The 15,091-nt window shown below is 50.5% G+C and overlaps 1 protein-coding gene across 3 annotated transcripts in view; it reads right to left on the bottom strand.

The window, feature by feature from the left end:
- Positions 1–15,091, bottom strand: part of PRKDC (protein kinase, DNA-activated, catalytic subunit) — a 2,754,228-nt gene that overhangs the window by 891,212 nt on the left and 1,847,925 nt on the right. The gene's annotated exons all lie outside the window — the stretch shown is intronic.

Below are 15,091 nucleotides of genomic sequence, written 5' to 3'. Positions count from 1 at the left end.
AGTTATGAAATGGCTCAAAGGGAGCGCACATCAGAAAAGTTAACACCAGATTCAAGTCCCACTGAGGCATTACAAAGGGAACAGGAGGAAACATGTGAGCAATGCCTTTCAAGAATCTATTCACAACAGGGGACTTGAAAAGAGAAGGCTGATCAGGAAGCCTCAAGAAGGCTGAAAGATATCCCTTGATGGTGCCCAGAGCAGAGCCCAGCTGGGCCAGGGAAAGAAGAAAGAGGAGAACCTCAGAAAGAGGTGCGGAAAGGGGATCCACAGCCTTTGCTGTGCACCATGCCAGAAATTTGTTCCACCTGCAGGCGTATACCGTTTTAGTGGAGGGACGCCTGGCTGCCAGAATGACATCACAGACTTCAGGAGGCAAGTCAAATGGCATCAACTGCCGCCGCTCAATCTCCACGCAAGGAGGTGGAGGCTGGACAGGTTCGGGTGGAGGACCGTCCCCTGCTGCTGCGACAGAAGGTCCTCCAGAAGAGGCAGTCGAATCGGGGGATCGATTGACAGACTGAGTAGCTCGGGATACCAGTATCTTCGTGCCCAATCTGGAGCCACAAGGATCACTTGGGCCCGGTTGCGCCTAATATTCTTCAGCAATCTGGGCAGAAGTGGTATAGGCGTATAACAGACCGCAACTCCACTCGCGACGAAAAGCATCACCGAGCAAGTGCCGCCTTGGAAATTCCAATGCGCAGAACTGATGACATTGCGCGTTCTCTTCGGTGTCGAATAGATCGAACCAAGGCTCTCCCCACTGCCGAAAGATACCTTGCGCCACGTCCGAGTTCAGACGCCACTCGTGATCCATCATTCACCGACGGCTGAGTTTGTCCGCTCTGGCGTTCAGAGAGTCCGCCAGGTGTTGAACCACCAGTGTGATGCCCTGATGTTCCAGCCATGTCCAGAGGCGCAGAACCTCCTGACAAAGGGTCCACAACACCACCCTGCCGTTTGTTGCAATAACACATGGCGGTGGTGTTGTCCGTGAACACCTGCACTACACTTCCCCGGATAGAGGGAAGGAATGCCTTCAGTGCAAGCCGGATCGCCCGCAGCTCCAATAGGTTGATATGGACCCGGGACTCCGCCGGAGACCAAAGGCCTCTGATCTTCGCCTCTCCCATGTGGCACCCTCATCCCAGGAGGGACGCATCTGTCACCACTACGTGCTTCGGTTGGGGTAGGGAGAGGGATCTGCCACTGACCCAATCGTGGTCCGTGAGCCACCAATGCAACTATCTTGCAGTGCCCTCCGAGATCAGGACGTGGTCGGACAGGTTGCCGACTGGAACTTCAGGTCCCACTGCAGAGCCCGCATACGCCACCTGGCATGATGTACCAGCAGGATGCAGGAGGCCATCAGACCCAGCAGCCGTAGGGCCATCCTGGGCGTAACTCGGGATAAAGGCTGAAAGATCAGAATCAGAGCCTGAATATCCCGAACCCGCTGTTCGGGAGGATAGACCCGAAACTGCGCCGAGTCCAGAACCGCTCCGATGAAGAGGAGCTTCTGAGAGGGACTCAGATGTGACGTCGGCACGTTGATGGAGAACCCCAGCGAATGCAGGAGGTCGGCCGTAGTCTGGAGGTGGGAGATGACTGTTCGGGGCGAGCCCGCTTTAACAACCAGTCGTTGAGATAAGGGAAGACTGGAACCCCTAAACTGCGCAGATGAGCTGCGACCACCGCCATCACTTTCGTGAACACCCGAGGGGCACTGGTGAGGCCGAAGGGGAGCATGGTAAACTGAAAGTGCTCATGGCCTACCGTGAACCGCAGGTAACGCCGGTGGGCCGGCAGGACGTGGATGTGGAAATAAGCGTCCTGCAAGTCCAACGCTACCATCCAGTCTCCAGGGTCTAGGGTAGCCAGAAGCTGAGCTAATGTCAGCATCTTGAACTTCTCCTTCCAGAGGAAGGCGTTGACGCTCCTGAGGTCCAAGATAGGGCGTAGGCCCCCTTTGCCCTTCTTGGGAACCAGAAAGTAGTGGGAGTAACAACCCCATCCTACTTCTGGGCCAGGAACGCGCTCGATGGCCCCCTTGGCCAAGAGGGCCGTAACGTCCTCCTGCAGAAGTTGCAAGTGATTCCCCGACATGCGGTGGTACTGCGGTGGCATGGCTGGAGGGGTCGCTTTGAAGGGGAGGGAGTAGCCGCTTCGGACGATTTGCAGCACCCACCTGTCCGAAGTGATGGTACGCCAGTGGAGCAGGTGATGGCGAACTCTGCCTCCCACTGGCGTGGAATGGACCTGAAAGCTCGGACTAGGAAGGCTTTAAGGCAGATGCTGCGGGAGCGGATGTGGACTGACCGGCTCTCTGTCCCCCTGCTCCGCCACCGCGGAATCCACATCCGCGACTGCTTTGAGGCTGGTTCTGCGGCCTGTGGCTGGACGAAAGTGCGGGGGCTCCCCTTCCTTGGCCACGAAAGGGGCAAAAAGCAGAAGTTTGCTGGCGCTGGGCCGACAGACCCAAGGACTTGGCCGTAGCCCTGGAGTCCTTAAAGCGCTCCAGCGCGCTATCTGCTTTGTCGCCAAAAAGGCAACGGCCATCAAAGGGCATGTCCATGAGAGTGCTCTGGACATCCCCTGAAAAGTTTGTGGACCTCAGCCAGGCGTGACGACGAATCATCACCGTTGTTGCAATCGCTCTGCCCAGCGAGTCCGTGGTGTCAAGTCCACATCTAATGGAATACCGTGCTGCATCACGCCCCTCAGCAAGAGCCTGGGCGAGCCGTGTCCTGGCCTCCTCTGGACACTGGGGCAGCACGTCCGCCACCGTATCCCACAGAGAGTGGGTGTAACGGTCCAAAAGGCAAGCGGTATTTAAAGAGGGAGCAACAGTCGGAATAATTTAATGGAAGAACCCGGAAAACGTTAGGATCGAACTACGCGTCTGAAGCTTCGTGAGATTCTCTCCGTCGCAGTACACCCGCTCAATTGGTCGGGTCGTCTTCCCTCATTTATGAGGCTCCACATCCTACCTTGAGGAGGAAGAATACCCTTAGGATAACCCCAAGTTGAGGATTCTATCCTTCTGAAAGGGTACCTACCACCCATGACTGTTAACTAAGCGGTCATGGTATTCCGGTCCTGAAGAAGTGTCGCTTGACTTTGAAGCACATGACACGAAACATGTTGACCTGACTTAGTCCACCAATGGCTACTAGAATACCTTAATTATCATACGTAGCCTCACTGTTTTTAACAAAGTCCCATCCTTGACCATTTAATAAAGTGAACTAAAAAGGTTAGGGGCCTTTTTTAACAATCACAATCTACACCTTCACCAAACAATGTTTTTCTTATAGCCCCACACACCGCACTCACCATACGGCGTTCACAGATCAAAAGACCTCCGATAAAGATGCCACCAGGCCCGTCGGACATTGCAGCGCCGGTCCGACGAGGAGCGCCCAATGATGAAGCATGACACCCTAACAGGTGTGTGAGGGCATTACGATCTGGATTTGCAGATCCCCCCGGATACCATTTGTAATAGTGTAGTAGGTCATTATAACCCTCTACCCAGGCCCATAGAGAGGAACTGTTCCCCCTTTTTGATATTAATCTACTTGCCTTGGAGCATGGAAACAGGACCTCGATAAATAACTAGCTCTGTTGTCCCCCTTTTGATTATACGTAACGGTCCAAAAGGCATGCGGTATTAATGGACCGCAACCCAAGACAGAGAGGAAAACAGTTTCTTGCCAAACTGTTCCATCCTTTTGGATTCCTGGTCCGGAGGTGCGGACGGGAAGGCGGTTTGGGACGTGGAGGCTTGGATAACCAGACTCTCAGGGGTGGGGTGTACGGACAGAAAGCAGGGGTTGACGGGAGCTGGGCGGTGGCGCCTGGCCACGTTCTGATCCACAGGAGATACTGTGGAGGGCTTGGACCAAGTGCCCATCAGAACGTTGGTGAGGGCCTCATTAAACTGCAGCAGAGGCTCCGAAGAGCTTACTGGCGGTTGAAGCACCTCAGTGAGGAGGTTAGTCCTCACGGCCACTGCAGGGAGCTCCAGGCGCAAGGCCTTGGCCGCCTTGCGCAGCACCACAGCATAAGTAACGCCCTCCTCCGTAGCCACGGAAGGAGGAGAGACGAAACCAGTGTCATGCGAAGTGTCTAGACCACTGGCCTCCCCCAGCTCATCTGCCCAGTCCTGACTTAACTGCTACTGCTGTGCCAGAGGGTCCTCAGACCCCTCCCAGTCCTCCCCTTCATCCGTGTCCTGGTGATCAGGCAGAAATGACGGAGCCGGGTCATAGGCGAAAGGCTCACCCATTGACGCCGGAGACGGCGCCAAGCGGCGCCGCTCTGACGCCGGACCGGGGCTGAAACCAGGAACGGCGCCAGCGGAGTCGTGAGGTCAACTGATCCCACGGGGGCCTGCGGCGTCGGGACGAAGTCGACGACGGCGCCGGGGCTGAAGCCGCCGGCTCGCAAGGACCCGCAGTCAGACCTGCGGGGCCCAGAGGCGCGCAGGAAGGCGTCTACGGCGGGAAGAGAGTCCTCATGGCCATGAGGAAGTCTCGAATCTCGCATGGAGTCGCATGAAGCCCAGGGACCGGAGGGTGTGGGGCCGGATGTGACTCCTGCGGCTCCAGCGAAGCCGCGCGGGTTGTGCCACCCAAACCCTCGGCCGAGTCGTGCGACCGGCGAAGGGAGTCAGAAGAGCGATGTCGCTTCTTCGACCTCTATTTGCTATGCCTCGACTGACCTGAGTGCGAGGACTTGGATCCCGACGAGCGGTGATGACTGCAGCTCCGCGACCGGCCTCTCGACTTCCTCCTCGACCGGGACCTCGAGCGGCGTGGAGCCGACTGCCAGATCTCGAGGAGCTTGTGGGACCGCTCCCGCCTAGCTTTCGACGTCAAGGCCCAGCAGTCGGGGCATGACTTGTCATCGTGGTCGGCCCCAAGACGGTAGAGACACCGATGGTGGGGGTCGGTAACCAACATCAGTCGGTGACAGACGTCACACAGCTTGAACCCGGGCATCCCTACCGGCACCAGGAGTCGAAGTCGACTCGAAAAAGATAGACAAAATGTCCAAAAAGTTAGTCAAAAAATGACTAAGGGTACGCTCTTCCCGGATTTGCGCTTGCAGGCACGGAAAAAAGAAGAACTGATGTCAGCGCGCGAGGGTGGCGTCCCTAAGTACTCCGACGACGTCATCCTGGAGATCACGACGCCTACCGACGCGCAGGGGTACTGCTGACGAAAAATCTTTCCAGATCCAGCCTGACGTCTGGGGATATTCTAAGGTAAGGAATCTAACGTGTTTCTTTCAGATATAAGTGTCAAGTTCTGATAGGGGACATTGTCGAGTTGTAGGTGAAAGGGGATATGTCTCCAAGTCTGACAAGATGATCGGCTCCGTTTCCAACATCAGTGACGTTGGTACCGTTGTCAATGCCAGGTGAGGAGAAATGTCTCCTGCTGGCAGAAAAAGCCACACAGGGTGTGAGCCGAAAGGCAAGCTTCAAAGGTAAAGCCAACTTTGAAAGGAAAATGACAAGAGCACACAAAGAGGGGCTTCTCCTTTTTTTTAGGTAGATAGGAGAGTCTGGGACAGTGAGGAGAAAACACTGGTGAGACCAGTTTTTCCATGGGTGTGTAGCACAGAAGATGCCAAACCCCTGGGGTAGACTACCCAGCTCCAAAAGTCAAGAGAAGAGTGGGCAGAACACAGCATTCTGGAATAGCTAGATGCCACACTTCACATGAAGCTGTCATCAAGCAGGAGGGACCCATTGGCTTGTGTCCGTCGCCTTCCCTAAAGGCACTTTCTGGGCGTAAGAGTAGTACCCCGGCCCCCAGACCTCAGATCAAGTCTGTACTGGAGAGGATACCAAAGAGGGACTGCCCTGCTGACTTTGAAATAGACAAAGAGAGTCTTAACCGAAGAGTGGACTACACCTACTGTGCTTTGGACTTGGAAAGAAGGGACTGTGCCTGTATTGCCTGGCTTGAGAAAAAGTCATTCCAAAGTCCCAGACAGAAGAGGTAAATCCAAGAATCAGTTAGCTGACTGCCTGTTGAGGCACCGGGGCCACACAATTTGACGAAGCCTGCCTTGATGAGTGATAACCCAGATCACTGGATCATTGCTACTTGCCAAAGGTGAGCCTGGGAGACCAAGACCCGCTGCTCAGAAGTTGGACCCGGATTTGCCACATCCAGAAAAGCCATCAGAGTGCAGTTTGGTTGCCCAGAGGGCAAGGTATTCCCAGAAGAAGGGAACCACTGATTTTGTCATAGCTGGAGACCATTAGACCAGGAGTTCATCTTGCTTTTGAGAGACGTCGACCTCTGTGGCTAAAGACAGCCAGGTGTGGCCCCAGAAATACACGTGTCAATCACAGCATTGACTACAGTATCCTATATCCCTTGCACCAGGGCCACACTCCATTGGAATCTGTAGCAAGTCACCATTGATGCTGGAACTGGACTGGGCACTGCTTTCTTGTTGATGTAACAGTCCGTTTGGACCTAGCTGGTCCCCATGATCTGCTCTCTGCCGGAGTTGGTCGCCCAAAGTGACTGCATACAACTTTGATGCAACTTTCCTTGAAAATGTTTTTAAATGTCAGGTTTGTTGAATTTGCCATTGCTTGTTCGTGGTTGAGTGAAAAGTTGTGATTTACTGTTTCTTCAAGTATTTATATCTCTGGGACGCTACGGTGGATCTGGATTGTTTGGGGTCCATAAATTCACAAAAATACAGTCTATTTTTATAAATAGGTGTCAGATTGCTTGAGAGTCATATTTCTTAGTCCATTGTGTTGGTGTTGTTTAATACTTTACACTTGTTTCTTTGTTTAAGCTCCTCCTGACTGCTCGAAGTCACAGGTACCCAGGGTTGAACTCCAAGATTTGACAAACAGGCCTGACTGGATCCAATACAGGGTTGTGAGTTTATTACACAGTAGGGTCTTGCAACCACACCATATATGAAACCAAATTTCCTCACAGTTAGAAAGAAAAAAATGAAGCCAGTTATTTTAGTAAATTCTGAGGTGTGCAGGAAACAGAATTTTTATTAAGAACAAAAATAAATCAAGATTCTTTACTTGATGATGTACAAATGATGAAAATTCACATAAACCCCATTTTCACACATCATCATTTGAGTGCTTTATAATGTTATCAGTAAAACTATATCTGTGCAAAGTTAGTTACCATATCAATGGAAAATCTGCTGTCTGTAAATGACAATGCACTATCACACCATTCAAGAGGAGAACGGTGGCATGGAACTTAAAGCCTGTAATTTACTGACCTGTCTGGCTGAAGTGATTATCACCAGAAACACAGTTTTTAACATTAACATTCATAACTGGCAACTAGGTAGGGGTCCAAACGGGGTCACTGAGGCACAACAAAAGGAGTTGGCAAATACAGATCACTCATCTCCTTCAAAAACACAAATAACAAAATGGCATTTTAACAGAGAAGACTGGTTTGGGAAACAGAGGAACACTGTTAATGCTGACAAATGCACCGTAACAGTAATGACTGCACATCCTCTGTGTACAGGTGGAAAGTGGTTACTACAAAACCTGAAACAACTTAGCTGTAAGAAATCTACTTTGTTGTGTGTGCACTATGAACAAATTTAGCCCATCTTCCAGAGTAAACTGATTTAGTGTAGGAGTTGACAAGATGGCGTTGACTATCTCTGGTGGTAGCTGTAAAACATCCAATGCCCTTGCTTAATCTCCCGGCATGGAAGTGGAGACCTCAGAGATTGGAATGTTCTGCCATTCCACCCTAGTGGGAGAGAAGTCCAGTCACAATGGGAGCTTGAGTTGGTGACATATGGAGAAGTGCCAAAGATCTACATTTCACAGTTGCGCAGTTTCTAGCATGTGTCCAGCCTATTACGATCTGGGTAACTGTACTGCACTGAGATTTCCCAGAGTGCTCTTTCCAGACGAGGGGATGTGTAACAAGCTGCCAATCCAGTTGGTGGATTTTCATGAGAAGGTTGGAAACAGAAGCTACACTTGGAAGTAAGAATAGTTTCAAGCTCAATGTTAGCTTATCTATAGTGGATAATGTAAAAGGAGTGTTCATGCATAGGGCCTGTTCCTTGCTGGCTCTGTGAGCAGTAGTAATGGCCACTAAGAAATGGTCTTCATTACGAGCGCCAAGTTAAGGTCCCAATCAACTTAGGTGGAAACAGATGGACCGTTCCTTTAAGGAATTGCAGGCTAAAAGAATGCTGAAATAAGCGCCTTGTTCCTAAAATAGAGATGTCCACCAAGCAGCCAACTGTAGTAACAGAATTTAGATCTTCATGAGGTAACAAAATTAAGAAGTCCAAAATATAAGATTGGAACACAACAACAGATTGACATTCTTACAGCACAAAAACACTAATCTGTTTCCAAAAATTAGCATATCACGCTTTTTAAAGGATCTGCGGCCAATATTAAAACTTTCAATAATTCTTTGATAGGAATCAGCTCTGAACAAAATTGTCACTCGGGCAGAAATGCTGAGGCTGCCCAACCTGAGACACAGGTACCCATTCCTCTCATCATAAAGTACATCCTGTCTAAGGTTGTTTCCAAGCTGGCAAGAAACGTGGCTCAAAGTGATCTATATTCTACATTTCCTCACTCATTCCTGGTATTTTAGCATCCCAGGTGTCTGTGAAAGAGAAGCAGAAAAGGTGGAAAACCCAGTGCAGGTTGAATGAACCACAAAGAGTCATGAGTAGGGAGCTCCTCATGTTACTAGTGCAAAGGCCCCTACATACACCGTGTTGCACATGACCTCCTGACACAAGCCACAAACCATAGCTTCACCTTGATAATCAACTCAAGAGAGGGGGTCCTGATGCCGTAAATCAGAGGCATGCAGAAAGATAAAGTGCCAGGTAAGCGTTGGGAGGCTCAAAAAGGTGGGACTGAAAGGTTGGAGCATGGTAACACTGCTATGATGACGGGCGCTTCCTGTGAATATAAGTAGACACGGTTGACCTCACACCTTAAAGTGCAACTTCGTCTAGCTGTTGGATTCTTTATTCGATGTGAGTTTGCACCAGTTTGATGTCCCACCTGATTTTTGTGTCTAACCATCCATCAGGCCGGTGTTTCCTTTTCTTTTCAACCTTGGTCTTTGATTTACCATTCTTCACTGATTCTCTCTGACCTGATTTTGAGGACTGCACGTGGAAGTACTTTTGCTTTCCATCACTACCACCCAACTGTAGGGTCTTGTCAATGACAACAACTGAGGTGTATCATCTAAAAAGAATACATAACTAAGTTACTTGTTATTGTGCTGCCCTATATCAGAATATCATGGGATAAAGACATCTGGCCAGCAGCCATGGGCAACACCCTACTGCTGTTAAATCAGTGTGCATACTGGGCATGCATGCAACATGTCCAGCCCTTTAAAGGTAGCAAGCACATACTGCTATCAGTTAAAACCTCTGTACAGAGAACGGCCCCTCTTGTCGGATATCCTCCTTCCAGGACTCCATGCTGGCCAGAGTGTGGCACTGTACTCCCGCATCACAGAGGTTAAAGTCCTCACAGTCATCCACAATTTGAAAACTGGGAAAACTCCAGGCCCTGATGGGATTCCTCTTGAGTATTATTACAAATTCCAGTACATTGATAGTCTGCATCTGTTGCGGCTTTATAATGAGGCCGGTGGCAAAGGCTCCTTTCCCTCAGACCACGATTTGGCTACCACTGTGGTTCTTCCCAAGTCAGATCGGCCTGCCATGGAGTGTGCCTCATACCATCCGATTTCCCTGATTAAGGCGGCCATTAAAATATACACCAAAATCCTGGCGAATAGACTGCCACCGGTTTTTACTACTTTGATCCACCCTGACCAGTGAAGCTTCATGCCCGACCAAGGCACAAGACATTGCATTACTCCAGTGCATGCAGCCTTGGCGAACACCTATGATGCTAAGGGAGAGATTGCCTTGAAGTTGCTCGACTTTGAAAAGGCGCTCGACACAGTGGGCTGCAATTAACTCCAGGAGGTACTGCTTCATATGGGTTTTGATGTTCGCTTTCCTTGAATGATCGATGTCCTTTATGAACAACCCATGGCACAGGTCCTGGTTAATTGGGTGTTATCCGGGAATTTCTGATCAGGAGTGCCACCAGGCAGAGATGCCGCTTGTCTCCCCTCCTCTTTGCGCTGGCTATTGAGCCTCTCACCCGCCTGGTGTGGTGTGATGCCCAGTTGCGGGGATGGAGATGGAGCGATATGCTGGAGGACAGAATTTCCTTATGACGTTCTATTATTTTTGACTAACCCCCAAACATTGGGTACCCGCACATTGGGCATCTTGCGCCTGTTTGGTGAGGCTTCTGGGCAAATTGAGACAAATCACTCCTCGTTCCTGTTGGGGGGGGGGGGCACTGTCTTTGGCTAGCAACAAGTCATTCCAATCCGCCGACTCAGTTTTAAGTACCTCAGAGTCCACATATGCACTCTGCCTAAGCTCACGCAGTCTTTTAACCAGGCACTGCTCCTCCAACTACTAAGTCTCACTTGGCTACATGGTCCACCCTTCCTCTCAATGCCCCAGGAGGTCTCACACTTATTAATATAATGATACTCCTGCAATTCCTTTACACTTTGCAGAATTTTCCTCTTCACATGCCCAATACTTGGTTCACTGAGGTTGAGGCCCACCGCCGTTCCTTCCTCTGGAGAAGCCGGCATCCAAGTATTGCTCTTGATAAATGTTGTTGCTCAGTTTACGACGGGGGTCAAGGAGCGGGTTATATCTGTCTGTAATACTGGGCATCTCAGCAGCTAGTGATTAATGACTGGCTGATGGAATGATTTGGCCTACGAACTTGAATCGCACTGTATAGGGCTGGATGGGGTTATGCACTATTTGTACTGTAGGCCTATTCCCCTTCACATGCCTGAACTCACCAGGGCATTTTTATTGTTTGGCAAGCCCACAATAGATTTCTTGGGTGGGGCAGAAGACTGATTCAGTGGACTCCGCTGTGGAGAGCGCTGGCTATCTCACACAACACAAATATAGGGCTTTCAGCGCTCGGATATGATTGGAATCACACTATTGGGCGCCATCTGGATGGGTAGTCACATGCGTTCCTTTGCAGACATGCAGACCCGCTTTCAGCTTTCACACAGACAGTTTCATAGATATTTGCAGGTCCAGCATGCACTCGGGCGACAAGCAGCCGATCTGGTGGAGTTGGCAGAATACAGCCCCTTGGAGGCCAGACTCCTGATAGGGAGTTTGGGCAAAAAGGAGGGGGATGCTTTCCCAACTGTATCTATTGTTGATCAACAATGCCTCTGAGACACTGACCTTGACCCGAAGGAGATGGGAGGGCTGGGTTGGAGACCTAAACGATGTGGTGTTGGGGATGGCCTGTATGATTCCCAGGGAACTTGCTATTTCTGTGTGGCTCAGGCTAGTGCAGCTACATTATTTACATCTCACATACATGAAACCCCGTCAACTCTGGTGCACCAGTCTTTGGCTGGATCCTTCCTGCCCCAGGTGTTCTGCCCCTGAGGCGGACTTCTTTCATGTGGTGTGGAGTTGCCCACGCACCACTCCTTACTGGTCCCCGATAGGGCATATGCTCTCCGGGGTCCTTCGCACTGCCATTATAATGACCCCCAAGGAGGCTATCTTGGGGACTTCGCAAAAAAATTGAACATTTCTCAAACTCCCTGGGCTGTAGTCCTTGTGATCTGGTATGGACTGCTGTGTCAAACAAGAGGAGCCCATTTAAAATGACAGGAATTATCCTCAGAAATTTACTAAGGTCTAGGGTAAATGGTAAGATTACCATGGTTTGTCCTCTGTGTCAGAGACTGTGCTTGTGAATGATTCTTCATCTCAGTAATTGTTTGTGAGGGGAAAAAGCCATTACAACGCAGCTGTTTCCCCGCATGCCATTACATCGCAACCATTACAACGCATGCAATGTAACAACGCGTAGCCATTACTATGCCTTTTTTTTACATCACATGCGCTTTTATAACGCATGCACTGTAATGGAGATCCACCGTGTTGTGAGGAAACTGAAGCTCTTCCATTTCCTAACAATGACGTGCACCTTGCACCGCCCTTCGACCGACGTGCGAGGAGGGGAGAGGAACCTCGAGGAGAGAGAGGTAAGGGAGATTGGGCCTGGGCAGAAGGTTACTTTTTTAGGGTTTAGGGTAGTGTCGGGGGACGTGCAGGGTAGTGTTTGAGTGTAGGGAGTGGACTGGGGGTCGGGGGAGGGTCGTGCAGGAGGTAGTGTTTTAGGGTTTAGGGTCGTGTTGTGGTGTGTGTGTAGTGCAGGGTAGTGTTTTAAGGTAGTGTCGGGGGGTCGTGCAGGGTAGTGTTTTAAGTGTAGGGAGAAGACTGGGGGTCAAAGGCGGGTCGTGCTGGAGGTAGTGTTTTAGGGTAGTGTGGTGTGTGTAGTGAAGGTAGTGTTTTAGAGTTTAGGGTAGTGCCAGAGGTCTTGCTGGGTAGTGTTTAAGTGTGATGAGCGGGTCGGGGGAGGATCGTGCTGGAGATAGTGTTTTAGGGTTTAGGCTAGTGTTGTGGTGTGTGTGTAGAGCTGGGTAGTGTTTTAGGGTAGTGTCGGGGGGTGGTGCTGGGTAGTATTAATGTAGGAAGAGGACTGGGGGTCGTGGGAGGGTCGAGCAGGGGTACTAAATTAGGCTTTAGGGTAAGGCAGGATAGTGTCACTTACCTTTCATGCCTTTACCATGAGTGTACCTTTACCACAAATGCCTTTGCGTTGTAATGAGATGCGTGGTAAAGGCGTATGCATGGTAAAAGTATGCGATGTAATGGCATGTCGTTGTACGAGTTACTTACCTTTGGTAACTATGTATGTGGTAGAGACGATTCAAGCCGCAGATTCCTTCACGTAGAATTATCCCCAGGCGTGAGACTGGATCCGGAAACGTTTTTGCTACAGCATCCCTGCACGCCGGGGGCGGGGCGACATCATGCGACTCCGCCAAGGCGTCGTACGTGACGAACAAGTTACTTACCTTCCGCAACTATATATCTGTAAGAAACCTTAGTTAGTTAGATTCCTCACCTTAGAATATCCCCAGGCGTCAGACTGGATCCGGAAAGATTTTTCATCAGCAATACCCTTGCGCGTCGCTAGGCGTCGTCTGCGGCTCTGTGTACGTCGTCGTCGTGATCGCCGGGATGACGTCGGAGTACTTAGACGCCACCCTCGCGCGCGGACGTCAGTTCTTGGAACGCAGAGCCATGCAAGAGACCGACACTGGTGCCAAAAATTCTAGGGCCCTAAAAGGGATGACCTCAACCCTAGATATCGGTTCGCAGAACGGGGAGGATGGGTGGGTCGGTGAGGAATCTAACTAACTAATGTTTCTTACAGATATATCATTATCGAAGGTAAGTAACTTGTTCATCTGAAAGAAACACGTTAGTTAGATTCCTCACCTTAGAATAGATACCACAGCAATACCAACCCAGGTGGTGGGTCTGTGAACCAATATCACACCAGAAAGTCCTGGAGGACAGGACGGCCAAAGAAGCCGTCTCTCCGGACTTGGCTGTCCAGGCAATAGTGTTTGGCAAACGTGTGCAGAGAGTCCCACATTGCTGCCTGACAGATGTCCTGCAATGGGACTCCCCGGCCCAGGGCAGTGGTCGCCGCAGTGGCCCGAGTGGAACGGGCCCTCAGCTCTACAGAAGGTTCCTTTTTAGCTAAGGAGTAACAGGCCTTGATACACAAAACGACCCACCGAGAGATGGTTCGCTTGTGCACCATGTGAGAAGTTGGCCTGATATATGATGTCACTAATTCTAGTGTACACCTTGTATCAGTCCAAACAACCCTTATTGTGATTGGTTGTAAAATCAACCTTATAGACCAGCTATCCTAGTGGTAGCATGGACAAGAGCAGTCTTAGGCTAAACTCTGAATGGCATGTGAAGCCAGCTGTTATACCATTTGTAACCCCTTGAATACCAAATGAAAGGACACCACATCAGATATATATATAAAATAAGGTGTATTTATTCTAGTCAAACCCTCAGCACTCTTTATGAGATTCGAGGTAAGTACAACACAGTCTTATTCAAGCATACATTAAGTCACACAGGTAAGTAATACAGTTAGGCCCTAGGGGCCACGCAAACCATATACTAAGTAAGTGGTATAAGGACCACTGTCACGGAAATAGGATAGGCCTAGGCCTAGGGAATCGCTGGGGCTACACTATACTACCCAAGGTTAGGAAGTGGGAGGCCCACGGGATTCAGGTGCAGAGTGGAAACACTCACGCGTAATGCGTATAATCGATAGAAATAGTACAGTTTAGAATTAATAAGATTTAGGACACATCTGGAGTAGCTAGGAAGTCGAGACATGAGAACTAGACACTAGGATAGTCAATACCCTGATGAGCACCGGAGTACCCAAGTTACCTCGCCCACGGGCTGCGGGTGCATAGGTGTGAACTTGCGTCGGGTTTCGTCGTCGACTCCTTTTTTTTTTTTTGCAAAAACAATTTTTATTGCATTACTCAGACACAGTTGACATCCACAATGTTCATCTGGCCAGTGGCCGCCATCCGCATATAAAACCACGTCCAAGTACAATCTGGGCCACTTCCACCTACCAATGCGCTGTCCCCAAACCCTCCCCTGAACGAATACATCCCCCCCCACCCACATGTCAGTGTGCCGAGACGACAACTACCAGGATAAACCTCTCTCAGAAGTAGCCGTGTTAGGAGCCACGGGCCACCCCCCACCACCACAGACAGGCCCCAAGCAGAAAGGAAAAGGAAAGCCCCCGGCCCCCATGAGCTAATCAGCTAGCCTCCCCCACCCCTAGGTTCCTGCCGGGTGCTCCAGTGCCGCAGGGCCCCCCTCCCCCTCTATTCCCCACCCCTGGAGATCAACCACTAGTGCTTTCCATGCCCGAGCCATGGCCAGAGCCTTGTCATCGCTTCCCCTAAGCGCAAGCTGCAGCCGAAGCGTGCCCTCGCTGCCCGCCCACTTGGTAAATGTCGCTCTCCACCTCGTGAAGCTGGGACCCGTCGTCGACTTCCAGTGGAGG

Source organism: Triturus cristatus, chromosome 5_1 (assembly GCF_964204655.1).
Source record: "Triturus cristatus chromosome 5_1, aTriCri1.1, whole genome shotgun sequence".
NCBI classification, from domain to species: Eukaryota; Metazoa; Chordata; class Amphibia; order Caudata; family Salamandridae; genus Triturus; species Triturus cristatus.
This window is presented reverse-complemented; position numbering and strand designations above follow the sequence as displayed.